Source organism: Puma concolor, chromosome B1 (genome assembly GCF_028749965.1).
Source record: "Puma concolor isolate L17-30 chromosome B1, mPumCon1.1.hap2, whole genome shotgun sequence".
NCBI lineage: Eukaryota > Metazoa > Chordata > Mammalia > Carnivora > Felidae > Puma > Puma concolor.
The window spans coordinates 136,762,203-136,784,841 of NC_141670.1; the positions used below are offsets into that span (position 1 = coordinate 136,762,203).

At 36.9% G+C, this 22,639-nt stretch overlaps 1 protein-coding gene across 2 annotated transcripts in view; it reads right to left on the reverse strand.

Annotated features, from left to right (window-relative positions):
- ARHGAP24 (Rho GTPase activating protein 24) overlaps positions 1-22,639 on the reverse strand; it is a 666,840-nt gene that overhangs the window by 499,621 nt on the left and 144,580 nt on the right. Inside the window, exon 1 of one of the 2 annotated variants that reach the window (XM_086704650.1) lies at positions 17,070-17,480. The exons of the other annotated variant lie outside the window; for it this stretch is intronic. The gene's annotated coding sequence lies outside the window, so the exon portion shown is untranslated. Of the gene's footprint in view, positions 1-17,069; positions 17,481-22,639 lie in introns of those variants that run through there. 2 annotated transcript variants of the gene reach the window in all.

Below are 22,639 nucleotides of genomic sequence, written 5' to 3' on the forward strand. Positions count from 1 at the left end.
TCCTGACCAAATTCTAGCAAAAACTCAAAAAGTTAAAATTTTCAAATATAATGACATGCAGTTTCCATGGGATTTTACATTTTCCTAATTGTGGGCAGCATTCTTGCCCAAATTCTATAATAGCCAGAAAACCTATTAGAAATATGATGCTTCTTTTTCACATTGGTAACAAAGAAGGTATCAAAATTAGTCTAGTAAAGAAAACACCTTGGCTGGTAGATTACTTGCTTACTTACTCAAATATTCAGATAAAGAGGACATCTCCAGAGTTTTCCTTGTAGACCACAGCGTTTCAAGTCTATCTTCCAAGTCAAAAGAAAAACAGTTGTACACAAGTAGTGTACTTTAGTTAGGAAATTTGTTTTTCACAGAGATATGGGCTAGTAATTCTGAAAGTGCTTTATGTGTAATTGAAGGATTTGTGATCGAGCATATCTAACACCTAGATCTTGGTTTCTAAATACCATTCTTCAATAAAAGAAATCTGGGCTCCTTGAATGTCTGATTCAAGGGCTGGATCAGAAAAAGTATAAGATTCGCCTGGAGCATCTGAGAGTATAAGAGCACCTGGAGAAAATAAGAAGTGTGAAGATGGTAATATGAAGAAAAGACACAAAATCCAACTTGAAAATTGGTCAAATGGCCAAATGTGGACAACAAAATAAATACCAGTTACAATGGATTATAACTCATAGAATAAAACAAAAATCCATGTGTCCATACTGATATAAATAAATAATTGAATAAGTAAATAAGTGAAGGAGAAAGGAAAGCTCTTCCTTACAGAAGAATTTAATGTAGGAGTGAGGAAATAAAAAAAAAATCATTGGGCAAACATCTCAATGACAACTGTTTCTTTTTTTTATGTTTATTTATTTTTGAGAGAGACACAGAGTGTGAGCAAGGGAAGGGCAGAGAGAGAGGGAGACACAGAATCTGAAGCAGACTCCAGGTTCAGAGCTGTCAGCACAGAGTCCAACGTAGGGCTCAAACTCTCGAAATGTAAGATCATGACCTGAACCAAAGCTGGATGCTCAACTGCCTGAGCCACCCAGGTGCCCCATCAATGACAACTGTTTCAAGCCGGAATCATCAATGATTGATATCAATTGATATCAATATTGATATCAATCATCAATGATTGATAAAATGTGTGATTGAAAGTATGATGAAAAAACTGGTCATTTATTTAGTCTCAAAGTATTCCCCACAACATGCTTACGAATTACAAAAAGGATACTAGCAACTTAACAGTGGAGAAACTTGTCAGACTTAACTTAGGAATTGAAGTTAACATCATTAGTAATTAGACATCTTGACATCATTTGTTTCCTGATATGATGAGCTGAGAAAGGTATAGCATCATTCTATGGTACTTTTGCCAAAAATGCGTAACCTGAATTTAACCATCAGAAAACTCAAATCAAGAGATATTTTCCAAAACAACTGGTCACTATTCTTTGTCAATTCATGTAAGACAAAGAAAAATTGAAGAACTGGAGGAGACTAAAATGCATGACAACTGAGCATATATGTGATTCCTGTTTATATCCAGGTCCAGAGAAAGGACATTGGTGGTACAACTGATGAAATTTAAATACCATCTATAGATTAGTTAATAGTGTTATACCAAAGTTAATTTCCTGGTTTTGATAAATTTAAGATCCTAACATTTAGAAAGGGTCAAACGAGAATTCTTTGTACTATCTTTTGCAAATTCTTATGCACGAAATTACTTCAACATAAAAAGTTAAAAAGTAAAATACAAATTTTAAAATGTCCCATGATATTAAATGGTAACTCTCTTGAATAATAATTCTCAGTAACAATAACTAACTTTTGTACCATGAAATGCTTTCAGTTATATTATCTCATTTTATCATTATCTCCATTTTACAAAATAATTCAGGTGACTTGCCAATCCTAGTGAATGTTAGAACTTACTCTCACATCTAGAGTGTTTTGAACAAACCAATGTAACATTTGGAAATCAACTGCTTATCCGGTTTTACATTTCTACAAAAGCTTAATGGGGGTGGGAATAGAAAGGAGTTAATAATAATAGGTATACAACAGTTCATTAAGAAGTTTGGGACAAAGTGTAATATCTAGTGCACGGATTCAACCCAAAGGAAACAAAAACAATGATCAATGCAGTACATCCTAGAAATGTGTAACTGAAGAAGAAAGAGGACCAGATAAATACCCTGAACAATAATAATGAGAAGGAATATGGGAAGAAAACAGGAAACTAATAGGTAAGGTTCCAGGGTGATAAATAAAGCAAAGTAAGAAAAGGAATGAAAATGGCAGAAAGACAAAAGAAAGAAAAAGGTGGTCAGAGAAAGGACTGAAGCAAGGCATTGAGCTTACAAGAGGAAAGGGCTGTTGATGTGGGTCTGTCACCTGCTCAATATAGTTTCAAATTCACTAGAAACTTCTAGTGGCTGAAACTTCTAAGGGAACTTCAGGTTCATTCTTCTGAAATGGCATTAGGGACTCCCAGAGGTATTGAGGGCTGTCATCACATGACAAAATCCTTGGTCTACTGGTTGACAATGTACTCTGGCAAACGTCTTCCTTGAACCAAGAAGCAAGTGTACATTCATGGTCAAAGTATAGATGAAAACCACTGGTTCCAATACCCCAATAAGTATCTAATCCACTCAGAATCCCTCTTAGGACCCCTGCCCAGTATCACTGTTCTCTTCAGTCTGGTTTCCAGACAGCCATGTGGGTGTGAACAGGCTCCAGGAGTCCTGGTGATTTCTAGATAGCACTTGAACTGAAATAGAGCCTGACTGACTTATTAATATCAAACAAGAAAAAAAAAAGTCACAGAAGAGTAAGTGGCAATTAATAGCAAAAGAGATATGTTTCCATTACTTATTTTTGTAGTCATAATTTATGACTCTGATATTTATAGTCAAACACACAAAAAAAGAAGAGAGAACAGAACTGTTATTTTCCTAAAGGCTTGCTTTAAATGGAAGAATTATACCATACTAGCCACTAATGAACTAAAAAATAAACAATTATAATCTAAAAAGCCATTAATTATGAAAACATTATCAACTTAAAATTAGTCTAAGAAAGCATTATTTTTATGTGATAAAGTGAAAGGCATTTAATATCATGCCCAATTTAGTCAAAACTTTGAAGAGAATAAAGCAAGATAATAGGATAATTGATCAACTCAGAATACCAAGTCTTGCACTAACTCTTATAAATACCATTCACAAATGAAAAAAATAAAAGTCAATCATGCTTGAATATCAGAAAAGTGTTAACATAAACACACCTATTAATAAAAGGCAAATTGTAGGCTACAGAAAGAAGAACTTGTGTTGGACTAAAAATAAAGATTAAATAAAGATTAAATTTGATAAAGATTAAAACATCTGAGACTCAAACTTGTATAAGATGGTCTCTATGGGAAAAATTTATTAATACAAATGAATTAAAAAATTCACCATACAATAATGAAGAATTTTAAGGTATCATGTCATATAAGTTCTATTTTGAAAAAAAAAAATGTTTTCAAATAAGTGGGTCAACTCCTAGTTAGTGGCCACTCGTTTCCAATAAACAGAGCACTACACTCAGACCACAGAGGTACGTACATCATTCTAATAGGAGTTGGGGCTGCCAGTTTAATAGCTTTCCAAAAGCTGCCAAACAAATATTCTATGTCTAAATTGCTTACTACAATTCTTAATAGTCAAAAAATAATAGTATTTCCCTGCCTCTGATTAAAATAAACTACAGCATCAAATTCAGTCTCTCAGAAAGCAGGCAGGTAGACTGATTTCTATGTGAATGTATTCTAAAGAGAATTCTCTGGAAACTTAACAATAGAATAACAGGAAGTTGCAAGGTAAAGGAACTACCATCTCAAAAAAACTAGCTAATACCTTTGTTTCAAATCAAAGCTCAGATTTAAGATAAAAATTTAACTTGATCCATCTGAAATAAGTTACCAGAGGCTTTTGCTGCCTGTTCCCAAGTCTGTAAACACAGTCCTAATTATTCTGGTTACAATTTATGAGTCAAAATTGGTATCAGGAATCAATCTCCCATCCCTTAAGCAGTCATAGGATCTGTTCCCTGATGACCTTGACAAACAGTAGCAGCACCAGCTGTAACTCAGCATATCGCTGACTACTAGGAAATATTACCGGCAATTTCAGTACATTCCGCCTTAACATCACACATGTGTTTACTTATTCTCTCTTTATGCCTCCCCTCCATGCCCACCCTCTCCAGGCTCGTGGTAAGACGGCCTTTACATATCATTTATGCTTTCTGAATTATTTTAGCATTTCACATTAATAATACAACTCATTAATGATACCATACACTAATTGCTTGGCATTTCCACAAAATAGTGCAATATAATTTTATTTTCTGTAAGGGCTCTTTCTAAGACATTAACAAAACCTTTATTACATCAAACAAACAGAAAACAGCAGCAAAAGTATGCCACTATTATTATTTCCACGCATTTGGTCAGAGTGTCATCAGCTAAATTAATAAGAACTAACCCTCATAAGCCACCACTGTGCCATTCTTGCTTGAAAATACATACATTAGAAGCAAACTCCCAGATGGAACACCACTGAGCCACATGCAAACGTGTGAAGGAAGTCTAAGCATTTAGTGTTCTCTCTTTTGAGATACAGAAGTAAGCCCATTTTTCTGAGATCACATCCTACACTCTTCAGAAATGCCTGCAACACTGCATGGGGCAGCACGCTCTGGCCTCCCACGGCTCAGTGGCACAAAGATTTCACCTGCTCCCAATGAGAAGTCTGCCACAACCAGCTGAGCCATGTGCTGAATAGCCAACTTGCTCTATTTGTCCAACCTTATTTCAGAAAGGAATCCCTCAGAGCCTTCAAGGCCCGGGCCCAGACTCATGTCAGGGAAGCTAAGGATACTCCCTGGAATGTTCCACAAATTAAACAGTAGACGATGGGATCACAAACAGAGAGATAATAAAAGCACAGCACAGAAAGGACGCTCCCTGTTTCTCAGCTTTATACAGTAGTTGCCATGAGCTGAAGCCTCTTCCCCCCCCCCCCTTCCATTTTCTCACTCACCTTCAATGATTTACTTGACTCAGTAAGGCATTGCTTAAAGAGATAAACCAGTTTTGTTGTTGTTGTTGTTAAATTTTGTTTTTGTTTTTTGCATGAAATCCTTTATTTAATACCATCAGGCTTACTTGTTTCATTGTTTTCAGAAATATGAACAGCATAATACAAGAATGTACAATTGTAGTGTGGCTTGAAGACTGAATTAATGAAAATCCAGTGTGTTGAGAACGTTCATATCATATGGGTTCAACATAATTAATATTATTGCAAGGAATTAGCTTTAAAATGTAACTAAAACCAGGAAATATTATACCTTGATTTTAATATGGTGTATTTTTCAGCTGTCTTTAAGGTTAATCTAGTCTCAGTAAAAATGCTTTTTAATATTTTAGTTACAGATTCACTTGTTCTTTTCTCAGCCATAATTCCTCACCTAAATAATTGAGCACCAAAAATCATGAGTGACTGTTTTCTCAATTTTGCCAGATGGTACTTAACTAGTGCGTCTCCAGTTGTGGAGCAGAGAAGGTAATTCATCATACCCATTGGCCATCTTAGGCTAGCATTTGCAATTATTTGTCTTAGGGAACTCAGGGTCAAGGAGGCCTCTGAGGAATAGGGCAGTGGGGTAGGAAAACCAGTCACCAAACTCAAGAGCCTGGTCTGCCTTGTCCTGACTCTGCACTCTGGGTAGACCACAAATCACTTACATCACTTTGACCCTATTTTCCATATTGAAAGATTGGGGTAAGATGGTTATTGCTAATTTCTAAGTGGACTTTTGTTCTGATGTCCAAAAAATTCATTCTAAGAGGAATGTAGTGTATAACTTTTGTTAATTATGGAGGCCTAGCATGGATACTGAATATGAAAGATTAGCAAAAAGATTTTTCTTTTAATTCTGTAATTCTTTGTCCTGAAATCTAAATTTTTACCAAATTTATATGAAAAGTTATACATTTCAAATTAATTTCCCTTTCCCCCTTCTCCCACAGCAGTATTAAGGCCCAGATTCACCAAAGGAAGGAAAAACAGGGGTTCCCTTTCATTCCTGGAAAATAACAAGTTGGCTTTGGTTTGCTAGACAACAATTTTACCCATCCAATACCTTCTATACTCACAGTATCTAAGATCTGAATGTAAGCAATAGTTTTAAAATTAACTTAAGTAAATTTAAAATTAAATGATCACATTAACAAACCAAGGACTTGACAAGCTCAAGAAGATAGAAGAGAAAAATAATTTTAATTTAATAAACTAATCCTGTGATTTAAGTGATTGCAAAGCAAAGTGACTAAGGTTCTTGGGGTGGCCTTGGATGAGTCACTCTTGCTAAATGAATTCTATCCTTAACCTGACCTGGAATATGCGAAGGCCAACCCACATGCAGAAGAGGCCAGAGGGGGAACAAGAAGTACTCACTTCACTCATCATCATGCATAGAGCTATTAGGCAAGTGGTATTTACCATTACAGAGAATCAAATCTACGCATTTAATGTCTTATCAGAACATTTATCTGGACACAAGAAATGTCTACTTATATTGAATGGAAACTTCTGTAAGCCATTTCCTTGAAAATATGGCTATCATCAGGCAACTAGTAACTTCATACTCAAAGGATCTATTCCTAGTATGTTTTCAAGTTATATTTGCACACTGTACTAACGGAGCTGAGATTTTTACTGCTTTTCTTACTGCATCGTCAATATATAGTGCATGGAGCTGGAGGCTATTCTCTCCCATGCATCATAAAAACACCAGTTGTCATCTAAGAATAGATGCATTTGTGTTACTAATACAACAGAAAATATATGACCACTTCATTTCTAATTTCCCAGATGACTTTATAAAAATATGGAATTAAAACTAAGTCTTTAAACTCCATTAGCTAGTTCCCAATGGGGGTGTTCTTGCAATTCAGGGAAGGAAGCTTCCTTGTAGTGAGGAATTGTCAAAACCTATTACAAGATGTGTGGCACTCTTGATCCCTGGGCACTAAATGCCAGTTCACCCAGTCATTGTGATGACCAAGAACACCCTCATGTATTTTCACCCTCATGCCCAGTGAGTGGCATCACCTGTGCTCCCAAACCCAAAGCTGATGAAAACTAGCCCACTGATACATGAAACGTGTCAAGGAAAGGTCAAGTTAACTTTGTCATGTTATTTATAAGCCTTCTTTTTTTTTTTTGAGCCTTGCTAATATATATTCATAACCATAGTCTTACCAAAATTGTTCAAAAGGAACACATGACCATTTAGAAACACAGACTTTTTCAAGGTTGGAATAATCTTATAAAGTATGTAATCCAAACCCCCTATTGTATAGAGAAGGAAACTAAGGTTCAGAAAAACTATATGATTTGCCTGAGTTCACAGATGCTAATTAATACCAGAAAGAGGAGATAGCCCACAACCTCCCTGCCTTCTTCCCATTCCATTCTTCTCCAACCACAGAATGCAAAGCAGAGAAGGATCTTTGGAAATGCCTCTTAAGCTACTGTTAATGTGAAATTCCACCTGTGGTGAGCCAGAAGGTACACTTTTGTTTTTCCTTACACTTTTTGTCTTGAAAAATATTTTAATATACCACTAAAAACTTAGAAATGTTAATACGCATGTATTCATTAAAAAACTGCTTTCTGAAAACCCAAGGGAAAAAATTTAATACAATTTTAAAAATCCAAAGGACTATTTAAAAAATTTGTCAAAGAAAGTCTTCAAGACTTTTCTAGTCAATTTGGATGCTGTGTTCAAAGAGTATATTTTCAAGTCTTTAAGTAAATAGACCCTCCAACCCCAAACCAAATACAACAATAAATTACATTAAACACAATAATCAACAAATATTCATCAGTGCAATAGTAGGTGCTGTCTCTTTACAGTAATGGAATACAATAATAAATAAATATCTTAAACACCTTCACTGTTCCCTTTGAGGGGAAAAAATATTTCGGTGAAAAAATCGATATCATTTCTGTTTTTGCCAAAAAGATTTTTTATCATCACTATTAGTTTTACATTAACTAGATTGTCAATGTCTTTTTGCCTGCATGTGCTTTTCAAAATAAATATCTCCATTACTAAAATATTGAGTGCAGTTTTTTATGAGTTCTTAATTTAATTCCTAGTTCTGCAGCTGTTGAGGCATCTGGTCTATTATCAGTAAAATGTTTCAAATTAAACACAACTTAGATATTCAGGCTCAGGGCTACTCACAGGAATTTTAACTTTTTATCTTGTAGTGCTAGAAGAAAGTACAGGATCTAAATATTCAATGTCCTTCTACATATAAACTAATTGATGTCTATGGGACTTGAGCACCTGCACTGTGAGCAGGCAGTGTAGAAAAAACTGGGGAAACAGCTACAGAAAACAAAAATCTCACAAGATGGCATTCTGTGAAGAATTTAAATCTTTAGTCAATATAACACAACATGTACTCTTAAATACTCTTAAATAATTTATATATATACACATATATATGTATATACGTGTATGTGTATGTATATATATGTGTATATATGTGTATATATATGTATATATATGTGTATATATATGTATATATATGTGTATATATATGTATATATATGTGTGTGTGTATATATATGTGTGTGTGTATATATATGTATGTATATATATGTGTGTGTATATATAGTATGTATATATATATACATACACACATATATGTGTATGTATATATATGTGTATATATGTGTATATATATGTGTATATATATGTATATATATGTGTGTGTGTATATATATGTATGTATATATATGTCTGTGTATATATATATAGCCTTATCTAATTTTTTTCATGAATTCCAAATGCCATGTTTGAGTACATAATTGCCCTTAATCACCTGGAGGGCTTGTTAAAACCAAATGAATGGGCAAGGGTGGGGCCCAGTAATTTGCATTTCTAACAAATTCCCAAGTGAAACTGATGCTACTGGTTCCTGGACCACACTTTGAAAAATGCTACTTGAAAAGATTTTTTTAAAACACTTTTTTTTGACAGTTAATAATCAGAAATATATTTTTTTCCTTTTTACCCAGAATGCAAAATGCACATATACACAAAACAGAATTAAGACATATGAATCAATTCTTACTTTTACTATATACAATGAATCCTGACTTTTCCCCATTCTATTCCATTCTCTTCTATTCGTTTTCATTTAAAAAGAAACATTGGTCATGAACCATTAACTTGATTTTATGAACACAGCTTGAAAAATCCTGCTCAGGACTCTCATGTTTATCATTTAATTTAATAATAGTAACTGTTGACATGCATTGATACTTACCAGGTGCCAGGTACCCTTCCAGTCTCTTTACAATCACTGCTCACTTCATAAATTAAAAACCCATAATAACGTTATGAAGTAGGTATTATTAAATGCCCATATTCACAGAGAGGAAATTTGTGGTTCAAGGGTATTAATGTAACTTGCCCAAGGTCACAAGATTTGTGCGTATCAGAGCCATGATGGAACACAAGCCTAATTCCAGAGCATACTGGTAAAGATTGCTCCCTTGGAATGAGATATTTTAGATCTAAATCCCAGATCTACTACTTAGTTGTAGTGATTGTGATGTTACTAAGCCTCTCCAAGTTTCAGTTTTTGCATCTATAAAAGAGGGATAATAATAGGGCCTCCTCATGTGGGAGCTGTGAGGATTAAAGAAGATGATGACCCATCACAAGTGCTTGGCATAACTAAGCACATAGTAAGGCTTCGGTAATTGTTATATTTTATTAGACAGAGACGGAATTCTCTGTTGCCACACCATACACGGCCTCCCTTCTCCTGGCTTCTAGTTCCCAGTGCTGTCTCTGGAGTTGCCTTTCCTCCTAATTCCTCAGCTTTTGAGAATACCAAGTTATCCTATGACCTTGCTCCTGCCCTTCTCCCATCCATCTTCTCTGCCAGCTCCATCTGTTGTGCAGAAGCTCTCAGAACTCCTGTCCCAGACAATTCCGTGTGGCTTCCACCTAACTCTAAGCACCAAAAACCAATGCTCCACCATGGAACCTGCCAACTTGAATGTAACTCCAAAGATACAGAAAAGTTATTCCATGACGAAATTGTAAGTTGTTACCAAAAAAATGAAGTATTTAATCAGCAAATCATAACTGTGAGAAGGCTGAGGCTTTTTGTGTACCCCATAATGCCTTTATATAAAATCATGAACATTGCATTGACTATTTTGTATAACAATTAAACTATAAATGGGATTCTAGAACCAAAATGAAACTATGAAGGTGGCATTCACATAGCTAAATTCTAGATTTATGAAATTAAGTGCAACAAGATAACATCATGCTCTTTTGACTTCTCTGACTCATCTTTTCTTGCTACAAATTCCTTCATATGAGAAATTTTTAAGCCATTGTTTGGAAAACACAATGAAACAATCAAAGATGACTCCTCAAGAAGGATGGATAATTCCCTTTTGTAGGCATCTTTACAAACAAGACTGAGATGAATTCCAACCATTCCTGTAGTAAATGTCCTTCCTTGGGAAAGACTGGCTTGCAAATGACTCCCCCTATTGCTCATTTCACTTACTTGTGACAGTGAGTACTACCACCACCAACTCAACTTTTCTCCCCTTCTCAGTAGCTACCTCCAACAACATTATCCGTTCCTGCTATATTTCAGCTTTCCTAAATTGGGTTTCCAATCCTCAGACTAAGGACCACTTGCACATTCTCATTCTTCCACTCCAGGTATTTGCTCACAGAGTTCCCTGGGGCATATGTCCCATATATGAGAATTAAATAATGGGGATAGATCACTTAAGTCCCATGGATCATACCTTTTCTATTTACTTCTTACCAGAAAATAATCTCTGATTAGGCTGATCACTGCAGATTGAGTTACGAGACTGAGGTTGCTGGATTCTTTTCTCACAGGAGAACCAAGATAGTGGTAACTCATCCCAGCCCCTCCCCACCCCCCTCCACTCATCAGCACAAGAATATTGTCACCTGAAAGAGCCATAAGAGACTTCCAAGGCCAGTTCATGGATATCAGGTTGAGACCAGGGTCCTTACTATATTCCAAACTCATAAAACACACAGACTTTTATGATTTTAAAATTAATAATTGAAGAGAAAAGGACCAAGAGGAAGGTACCATTGTAAATAGAGCAGGCTATCTGGATTTAGGTAGACATAGTTTTGGTTCTTGACTCTACTGCTTCTGTGTTACTTTAGGTGAGCTTGTTTATCTCTCCAAGTGTAAACTTTCTCATGCAATGGGACTACTAATATCTGAATTAGATAGAACAGATATTACTGCTGGAATTACTAATTACTTCTAACTACTTCTAGAATTACAAGTCATATATGTAAAAACATCTCATGGAATGTTTGGTACTTGGTAGGTACTTAATTCATTAGAGTGATTATCATTATATGAGTCTGTGAGACTCAAAGAGAGAAAAAAAATTCAGGACAAAATTAGAGCTATTTTTACACCTTAAGAAATTTGAAAAATTACTTTGTTTCTGAAAACTCAATATGATAGGCAGAAGACCACCCTAGGTATAGGGTATAAGCCTCGATTTAATGATAGATTTCATTTGTAACAAAAAGAAAGTTTTCACTTCTGTTTCTCAAAAATATCCCTAAGGGCACTCTTCCATACATTTGTGATACGTGTATTGAAAAGAACTCACATGTTTGGTCTTAAATATCTATTTTCAAAATTATTCATATGACTCCTAAGTTTTTCAAGAAATGTAACATTTGGGGCAAGTCTATTTTATTCATCAGGAGTATAAAAACAGTATCTAGAATGTTTTTAGGAACCACACAGACACACAGACACACACACACACACACACACACACACACACACATAAGGATCTGGAAAAATTATTGGCTCCCAATTACTGCACTGAAGTTACAAAATAGAGATTTATAAATATTTAACTACAAGTCTAAAAAGAGTAATACGCACACGCACGCACACACACACACACACACACACACAAGGAAGGCAATTCAATCTATTTCCATAATGGATTTGAGTTAATTTAGTTAAAGGGTATGGGTATGATAGGTGCATAAAAATAGGGCCAGAAGGATGCAAACTGTGTCATAAGAAGATTGACCAGGGTACAACTGAGCATCAAAGTTTGTTCTGATTTTCTTGTTACATTAGGTGAGCTTCTTGGGTGACAAGCCAACATGAGAAACATGGTGATTTCTTATTCTCTTTTCTTCTAACAAAAGAAACAACACTAGCTAATCAGAAGAGCAACACTTTTTAAAGCAGTAAAAGCAAAAACTAATTTATGGAGATCCTTATCTAAAGACTATGGGAATACATAACAAAAAGTGCCAAAATATTTTCCATGCAGCCTCTTTTATGCTGACTCTCAGTAAAAAGAAATAGAGCGCTACATTAAAGGACTGTGTGATGAAGACAACCTAACCAAAAGGTGTTGTAATGTGAGTGGGACAGGTAAACTTCTGGTCATACGCTTTGATAAAAATAGAGAGCGTGGAAGATTTAGAGTAGAAATAAAGTAGACTATTACTCTGAAATACGAATGTTTGCTCTTTCAGTCTTCTCAGATATACTATATAAGGAACAACTTGACCTTAAGGTCCCTGGCTGGTGCCTAAAGCACAAGTATTATGCATTCTTGATTGAAAAATGATCCCTGTGCTAAACAGAAGAAGTATGCAAGTAACAGAGGTATCACTGCTCTGAAAATGAAATAAGCCAATTTGTAGTTCGGCTGAAATGGAGAACAACCTCCTTCTACATGTCAGGCAGCAGAAATAACTGTAGAATAGGAATTTTTTTCAAAAGGAAACACTGGTTTGCCAAAGTGTTCAAATGAGATGAAAAGAAATTAAAAAAAAATCAGTAACATGAAAAAAGATGCCCCTCTGAATTTCCTCCTCTCCAGCCACCTCCACATTCTCCTTTAATTAAATCCAACTTCCTTCAGGCACTAGCACTCAAGATAATTATTAAATAGCCAAAATTAGTATTTCTATTTTGTTTGATTAATTAAAATTATTGCCCATCTACAGGCAACAGGATTTCCAAATTTAACTCTATTATTACTCCTCACAGCCAAATCCAGGACCTCCCACTGGGATTTGATCAATTACAGATTTCATAGTACAATATAAAAAACAACGGTGAAAAATGTGTATCTATTATAAGTGTTTCTATTACCTTTAAACTCAAGAGTACTTTGTGATTTTCAAAAGAAAAAGATGATTCCAAGTAGTTTTTCATTTTGTTTTGCTTTTGCTTTATAATTTCAAAAGCACAAATTTCATCTATTATAGAATTAAATAGGCATGTGTGGGCAGGTCTAGAAAGTGAATTATGTTTGTTGCCTTGTTACTTTTGGAAAGTAAACTCTGAGTCCAAATAGATATTTTTCAAATGGGACCTTTGGGGAAAAAATTATCTGCATAAATCGGAGTCCACTAGTACTTTATTCATTCACAACTTTGCTTGCCCATTTATTAAGGAAACATTAACATGTGTCTACTATATGTTTCAGTCATTGGGCTGGACACTAGGATACAAGTGGGTCCCCCACCACCAATATACCTATAAACGAACACACTGTAGTTGGTTGGTAGTAATGTTTCAAAAATAAAAATTATTTTAAAAACTATTGAAAGCATGTTCAAAACACCACGGAAGCAGACAAGATGAAATGATGAATTATTTCTACATAGAATTGCGTAAATTCTCCCAAAGGAAGTTCCAGTTGAAATGGACCACCAAGAATCAAGTGGGACTTTCCAGGCAAAGGGAATTCCTGGAGAAAGGAGATCCATTAGCAAAAAAAATCAAAAGTGTGAACAATGAGGAGCCATTGTGCAGGAAAGAGAAGCTAAAAAGGAAGGGTTTTGAAAAGCTTTTAGTCACTATATTGAAGAGTTTAAAGTTAATGCTGTAGGTTGTTGGGATCCTGGGATCCATCAAAGGTTTTAGAATAAGGGATTGACACAATTAGATTTGCCCTTTATAAAGGTTAATTGTAGCATTGCCACAGTTCAGTGTAGATGCTGCTTTAAAGCACATATGTACACAATAACCTCTGAAAACTGAACATTCCTTGAATCTCACCAGAACAATTTCCCCACGTCCAAATGTGCTTTTACTTAGCCGCTGAAACCATCATAATCTTATAAAGTTTGAGTCTGAGTAATGAAGACAGATGGGTCACCATTTCCAGACTCAATCTGAGGCTCCAACTCTTCACATGAAGAGCATTAACTTCATGACTAAGTTGACTATTTCCAATTTTATTTTTAAATACCTTTTTCCATCTGGGAGAAATCTTAATCCTTCAGCCATGGATTAAAGAATAAACAAGTATCTTTGGATTTTAAATCTCTTATGCTTTTTTTCTCAGTAAAATATGACCATTGTAGAAAGGATGCCCCAGGTTCTTGTTATCGTTAACCTCCTCCATGCCCATGTGTGACTAATTGAGGGGCTGTCCCTTCCACTGGACTCCAAGGTGAGGCTCTAGCCACCTTCTCCCTCTTGTTTTTCCAAAACACTCACCATTACCAAAACTTGACACATGGCAGAAAGAAGCGATCAGCATTATGTAAGCTCAACTCATAGGAAAAGAACCCTTTACCACCTGCCTGAAAATGCCACAGGAAAATAACTACAGGTAGGTAAGATGGTCCTACAGTACTGCAAACACTAAAAACAGAAACAAAATCCATGGTCTGGATTTTGCAGCAGCTCTGCCTGCTTTTAGCCCTATGAAACCAACCCAGACACTAACAGAGCCAGAAAGAAAATGCACTTAAATGGGCCAGTAGGTCACAACAAAACTACTAAGGGCACTGTTGGTAAACACTAAATAGGCTTTGGCCAAGACAGCAAAGTAATCAGACTCAAACCACTTATTACCACCTGTTGCACATTCTTTACCCTTCCTGCCCTTTCCCTTAACCCCTAAACTCCATCCTAGAGAGTCCAAGATCACACAGTAAATGAAGCCATGACCAGTAAAAACTCCCAGAGCTTTGGCCATTACTATACCAAGCAAAACCTGAAAAGATTTCACTGGAGATTTAAGCTCAGAACACTTTTTCACTTTTACACTTAAATGTACCATTCTTGTCTGGAAGGGTACAGTGCTATTTGTTCTGCAGTGATTTTTTTTTTCTTGAGAACTTAGTTCTTCCTCACTTATTATCAAGTTTTATTTTCAAAACGGTTCAAATTCACCAGTATATACAGCCCAAAAGAACACTACTGAGAGACCATCCACCTCTCAATTCCAAATACCTATGATTAAGTAATAAAACAAAATAATACAGTTGAAAGCCAAGGACAGACTGAGTTTCAACAGCCTTTCAGATGTAGAAAAAAATTACAGAATCTCCTTCCTTTTATCAGACTATTGTATATTCCTTACACATACCTCAAACTAAATTCCAGATCTGAACAACTCATAGTTTATCCCTTATTCCAATCACTGAAAGGTCTTCCACCAAGAACATATCTGAGTGGAAGGAGAATGTTATTTACTTTAAAGTTTTGTCAATATCTCGGTCTTCCAAGATGTCTAAGGTGACTTCTCTGACAAGTCAGTAATGGATCTAAAGAACAGATTTCTTGACTTGCTACCTGAAGGTCAGGCACTCAAGAAAGACAAAAAGGGGAATTGTATTGTTAGGCTCTCTTAGAAGTTGAAATGTCCCCAGAGAAGAGGAAGTATTAAGAAATTTAAAAGGGAGACCGAGATCTTAACAAGTCTGATGTGGCTTTATACTTGTTTTCTGGCTTTTTCTAATATATTAATTCCCTGCGTTTTATGATGCCCAACTTAATACCAACATCCATTCTTGCCCTTAAGGGTTGGTTTTCAGTTCTAATTAAAATCAGGGGACAGATTGTTTGTATTTAATCTGTCTGTCCATCTTCTCAGTAATTGAGTAAAGCTCTTAACTGTACTGTAAATATCCCTGGATTTCAATTAATTTGTCTTCCTTAGTAGACACAGCAACACATATTGTTTTACTTATGGATATGCAAACGCCTTACAACTTTTTTATTTAAAATACCCAGCATGATTTATTTCCTTTTTTTAGAAAGAGATCAAATGATGATGTCTTGCTAAGGTTAAAAAAAAAAAAAAGAATAACAAAAGCTATGATAGAAAGAGAAATAGTTTGGAGATTATCTTTTAATTCGAATGAATTAAAGAAACATTTAATTCATATTTTAACTACAAGGGAGTCTGGATTCCCTATTACTAGTTAGTATTGAAACCTAGTATCGCTAAGAAATATTATTCCAAGAGTAATATTATCTCCCCTTCTAATTGGTCAACTTAAAAAGAAATACAGTCTGAAGTATTTTTTAATGAGAATAAATTATATATTTATATTTCAGAGAGGATGGATACATCTTCAGAAAGTTTTTTTAAAAAATCTAGATTCTTTTGGGTGGCTTAAAATTCACCAAAGATTCCCTATCATTTTATGTTTGCAATAAAAGTGTTCATTATTAAAACCTACCTCTGTATGCCTGTTATCTAGGAATCTCTCATAAGACACTAGGGGAAACAAACGGGAGGCGCGGTGGGAGAAGGAAGGATGGATAGCAAGGGAGCTGAACTGCACAGTTTTTATTAATTCCATCTATTTTTACGACAGAAATACATACTACCATTTACGCCTTTTCTTCCTTTTAAAAATAAGAACATTGTTTCTCAACACACACACAAGCGCGACTGCCCCGAGCGCGCGCGCGTACACACACACACACACACACACACACACACACACACACAGCACCAGCATGGGATTCCGGCGATCCCTCCTCGCCCCCAGCAGCCCCCTCCCTGTCGCAGGCAGCTGTGCCGGCAGCCCCCGAGCGCCGCCTCGGCTATCTCAGCCTCCCGCGGTGGCCCCGGCGCACACCCCCGCGCAGCGTCACCTACCCCGCTCGGAGCACTCGACGGACACCGGACTGCGGCTGCTCTGGAAGGAAAGGCTCCCAGGACGAGCCGAAGCAAAGGGAAAAGAAAAAAGAGAGGAGGGAAAGCTACTTTACTTCCCACAACAAGGGGACGTGCTGTGCCCCATACACTTGGTTGCTCAGCAGCTGTGGTTTCAGAGGAAATACGCAGCGGCCGAAAGAGCTGCAGCTGGGGTGGAAAGTTGTGGGTGTTTCCCCCCACCACTGCCCACGTCTCGATCCTCTCCTGTCCCCGAAGCAGTCCTGACAGCTCCCCGGGCCTTGGAGACCCTCCGGAGTCCCGCCGGTTTCCCCCGGAGCTGGGCTGAGTTGCCACATGCACTTGAGAAATCCTAGCAGTTGCGCAAAGAGTCCCAGAAGTTAGAAAGAGTGATTGTGTGTGAATGTGTAAATATACAGTACAAGAGGCTGGAACAACTGAGCAGGGCCAACCCTCAGACGCAGCCCAGGGTTTCAGATTTCATTTGGCAACTGGCAGCTTTAGAAGATTCGAGCCGCACTACTGGGGAGTCAGGGAAGAACGGTGCTCTGGCCCTTGCGTCTCACCGCTAGGTTATCTCGTAGGCTGAGTTAACACAGCCCGACGCCCGGTTCCCGCCCCCCCCCCCCCAGCCCCCACCAGAGAGAGCCCACCCTGCCTCTGTCCCCCCGTAGCTGGCATTACTCGTTTCATTTCTTACGTATCATAGATCTGTATCGGTCACCAGATCTGGGACTCTGGGTGCGGAGAAGAATGAAAAATGCTTGCCTCCTGCCTTCCAGGAGCCCTGCATTTCTTTGGCCAAACCCCACACATAGTAGGTTTCACCTGCTTCCCTCAGCTCTCTCTGTAAAATCTTATTTCTCCAATCAGAATTACCTGAGTCTTTAAACCTGCATTCCTAGAAATGCTTATTTAGATGGATGTTCTCAGATCCTTGGAGAAATGGAAAGCATAATCACCTCCTTGCCATGGTTTAAGAGCTCTAAGAATTGCACAGTATGAGAGAAGGGACAGGGTAGTAAAATTTTGGCTGATGGAACCCCTTCTCTTCCCACCACCACCAAAAAAATGCCTATTTCAAATTTAGATCTTACAATATAGGTTATCTGGAATGCCAGTATTATTATTTCAAAAAGCTTTATAAAGATCTCTGGTTTAGATTGCTTACAAATCATCATCAGATTTCTTTAAGACATAAAAGTGTTCTCATCAGAAATCTGCAGTGATATAGGAGAACATATGTGCAAATTTAGAAACACCAAAAATAAAAGCCTATGTATACTCTTAGGTTTGTTTGTTTCTTTTTCTCTCTCTTTTATCTCTTCCTTGGAGTTTTTCTTCCTGGTGATCTGCCCCATCCCAAACTGACGCCCCGCTAAAAAATTGATTTTCTGGCTAGAGAATTCTCAGCCCTTTAATGAGTCAAATTAAGTTTTGCAGGGGGAGGAGGGGTTCTCTTTTGGCATTTCCTTTTTTAAAATGTGCTTGGAATTCCTAACCAGAAGCAAGGTAGCTTATTTTCTAATTGGTAGGAATAAATGACCTTTATCAACCCATATGGCTTTATGAGTTCCAGCTACATCCTGGAAGGTAAATGCCGATGGGCAGTTTTAGATGAAAGCTGAAAAACAATTAAATTAACCAAAATGAAATCTGCACACACTTGATGGACTCAAAAGCCTCAGGAAGACAAGTGTCAATAAGTATGATTCAAGATCGTGACATTTAAAGAAGACAAGGAAACTATCATGTCAGTAACCTATTTCAGGACCTAACAATTATTACCCCGAGCAATTTAGACTCAAGACAATACAAAATTGAGCTCAGGGTAGTTACTGGGTTAGTCCCTAATCCAAAAGGTTAAGACATGCCTCGGGACACAGCCTTATACTCAAACATTGCCCTTCTCATCTTCTGACTTCGGTCTCCATGCTTTCCATTTACCATCACTTCATTGACATGTGTGATGTATGTGATTATCTTAAGCTAGACAATACAACTGAAGGATAGGAAGATTTTCACCTGAGGATTAAGCACAGGGGAGTTATATCTACCAAAGCCCCACTCTTTCCCTCTCACTTCTCTACAGAAAGACAAGGGCACTGTATTCCTTTTCTAGAAAGCCTTAGGGATTTAGCAAAGGTCTTTGTTACTAGAGAGTATAACCCAGATTAGAAAACGCTTCCTTGTCCTGTGGACTCAGACTGTTATTTCTCTCTTATTTGTGGTTAATTGGGACCGGTAGACATCACTTATACAAACTGTAGGACTTTAAAGGAGAAATAAACTTTTAGAGATGTAAAAGACTCTAACCAAAAGAGCCTGCTGATGTGACTGATCCAGACTCCAGGGAAGATGGTGTCTGTCATTCAATTCCCAGAGCATCAAGGGAGAACTTGCTCAGGGCATCACTTAAAGCTGAATTTTAGCAGTCAACTCAATTCCGAGTTAAAAGCATGCTTGTGATAAACTCCACAAAACCCACAAATGTTTCAAGGGTGAAGGATAACTTTCCTAAAGATTCCTAAGTCAGAAGAAGGATTCTTCAGAAGAAGGGTATATGAAAGTCAGTATAAAAGGCAGGCAGGGTTTGAGGGACCTCAGATTTACAAGGGAGAAGTGAAATACCTCCAGGACCAAGGGGATTTCAGGGACCTAAAAGTGCAATAGGAAGAGGAGAAAGAGGAAAAGGAGGAGAGAACGAAGATAATGGTCTCACTACACTTGGACAAGTTGGAGTATCAGTATTGCCAGAGTCAAGGACAAAGGAGCATCCATAGACAGAGTCCCCTGGATACTGTTTCTGTCAGGCCACTTTGATTGGATTTGACTTAGAGGAACCTCAACAAGAGTTTGCACAATCACGTTGTCTAATGTTTCAAATACCTGAGTCAAAAGGTACTATTAAACATATAAGCATGGGGGGCACCTGGGTGGCTCAGTCGGTTAAGCGTCCGACTTCAGCTCAGGTCATGATCTCGCGGTCCGTGAGTTCAAGCCCCACATCGGGCTCTGTGCTGACAGCTCAAAGCCTGGAGCCTGTTTTGGATTCTGTGTCTCCCTCTCTCTCTGACCCTCCCCCATTCATGCTCTCTCTCTGTCTCAAAAATAAATAAATGTTAAAAAAAATTTTTTTAAACATATAAGGATGGGGGTGGGGGTAGGTGAAATAGGTGAAGTGAATCAAGAGGTACAAATTTCCAGTTATAAAATAAAACACATATAGATTAAAAACATGTTTTAGTACACTTTACTACTTTAAAATTTTCAGTTTTTCACCAGATTCCTCGCCAGATTCTTTGAAGACCTTAGCATAGAGTAATGTATTGTCATGTTACCCACTTGGCCATTAATATCAGATACTGGGACTCTTTAATTATGTTTTCTTTTGGGGAAAAATACATTCCTAAGAGGGCAAAAAACATAGTAACAAAACTGAATAGTCAACAACTGCCAAAATCCTAACATTTCCTTCAGGCTCTCACCAACAATGCAGAATTTGTGTGGGTACTGAAATATGCCAAGATCTGATTTCAGTATTAAGATAGAAGGCTGTGCTTTAAAACGCATCTATTTCAAAATGTCTGGTTTTGTGTTTTCATTTCCTTGTAGAAGTTCCTTTTTGATAAAGTCCAGTTTTGTCTTAGCTAAGTAAGGTTGGAAGAGACTGAGGGAGTTTCATGCCTACTGTCCCCCAAAACTATGGATCACACAATTTAGGGGAAGGGGATGTATCATTACTATTAAAAATGGTGGGACCAAAGGAATCCAACTAAATCCCCATGAGCAAGATAATGAAGGAGATTACGAAAGAGAAGGGCTACTGTGGCGTTAGAGTCCTTCCTGCCTTTATAATTCCATCATAGGCCTTCTGTAAGTCAAGTCCATTAAAAGTGAAGCATGCTATATGCCTCTTTAGATCCTGAGTGGAGCATAGTACCAACCATCACTATTTAATTGGCATATTTTGGTGGTAGCCTGTGTCACACTCCATCATCCCTTAGACTGCCAGATTAGATCATACCCAAAACAACAACAGAAAAAAAAAAAAAAAAAAAAAAAAAAAAAACACGTATTAAATGGATTAAATTGATTAAATTTATTTTCAAAATAATATTTGCTGGTTTCTTGCCTAATTACAAAATTAATATATATTAACTCATGAAACTAGTAGCCACAAAGAAGCATAGAAAGAAGAAATTAAAAATTGCTATGATATCACCAGTCAGAGATAAGTATTGTTAACATTTTTAATATGTCTAACTGATTCTTCACTGCTTTGTATGCACCTATCTTATATAACAGTTTGAATCATATTACTTACCAAAGTAAAGTTCTTTTTGCCTGGGCCATAAATTCAAACCTCATTTTCCAATTAAAATGGTTTTCTTCAATACTGTTTAGACCTAGACTCAGGCGTCTACTGGATTCTAAAAAAGAACTAAACTCTCCCTTCCAAGATATGCAGATGCCCCATGCCCAGTCAGCTCCCAGAAAAATCTCATTATACTTTTAGTGGCCATTTCTTTTTTTTTTTTTATTTTTTTTTTCAACGTTTATTTATTTTTGGGACAGAGAGAGACAGAGCATGAACGGGGGAGGGGCAGAGAGAGAGGGAGACACAGAATCGGAAACAGGCTCCAGGTTCTGAGCCATCAGCCCAGAGCCTGACGCGGGGCTCGAACTCACGGACCGCGAGATCGTGACCTGGCTGAAGTCGGACGTTTAACCGACCGCACCACCCAGGCGCCCCTTAGTGGCCATTTCTAAATCTCTCACTTACTATTCTAGAGTTTCCTTGTGTTGCTGACTCAATTTCTCTAAAATAGCCTGCATTTTCCCATCATTCACATCTCTGCTCACCACATCATCTCCTTTCTCTACTCACCCATGAGTACAGGCATCCATGTACATGCATGTGCACACACACATACAAACACACTCATACCATGTGTACTCCTATCACACATGCACGTCCATAAAGTAAAGCATTCTTCCAGACATGCAAATTTCCACTTGTAGACTCAACTCTTAACATAAAACTGGGATGAAACTTAAAATATTTTAAAATTTAATTCCATTTGAGTACCTGAGTAATAGCAAAATGGACTTACTCTCAATACACATACCTTATTATAGATTGCAAGCTAATGTCAGAATCTTCTCATTAAGTTTGTGTTTTGTAGACCATTAAATACTACCATTGAAATAAAATCATTCTGTTCCCAAGAATTGTTTACTTATGGCTACCTAAATTATGTATAACTTTAAAAATAGTTCCCTATGCCTTATACACAGGCAGACAGAAGTTAAATTGTTAATATTTACATATGGCTAATGGAAGTGTCATGTATATATAAAATAAACTAGGAGAATATTTCAGGAAGACAATGACCAAATGGCAGTTCAAGATGTGGGCTATTAACAAAAACACTATAATGAAAGAATATATGCACCCCTATGTTTATTGCAGTATTATTTACAATTGCAAAAATATGGAAGCAGCCAAGTATCCATTGATAGATAAATGGATAGATAAAATATGGTGT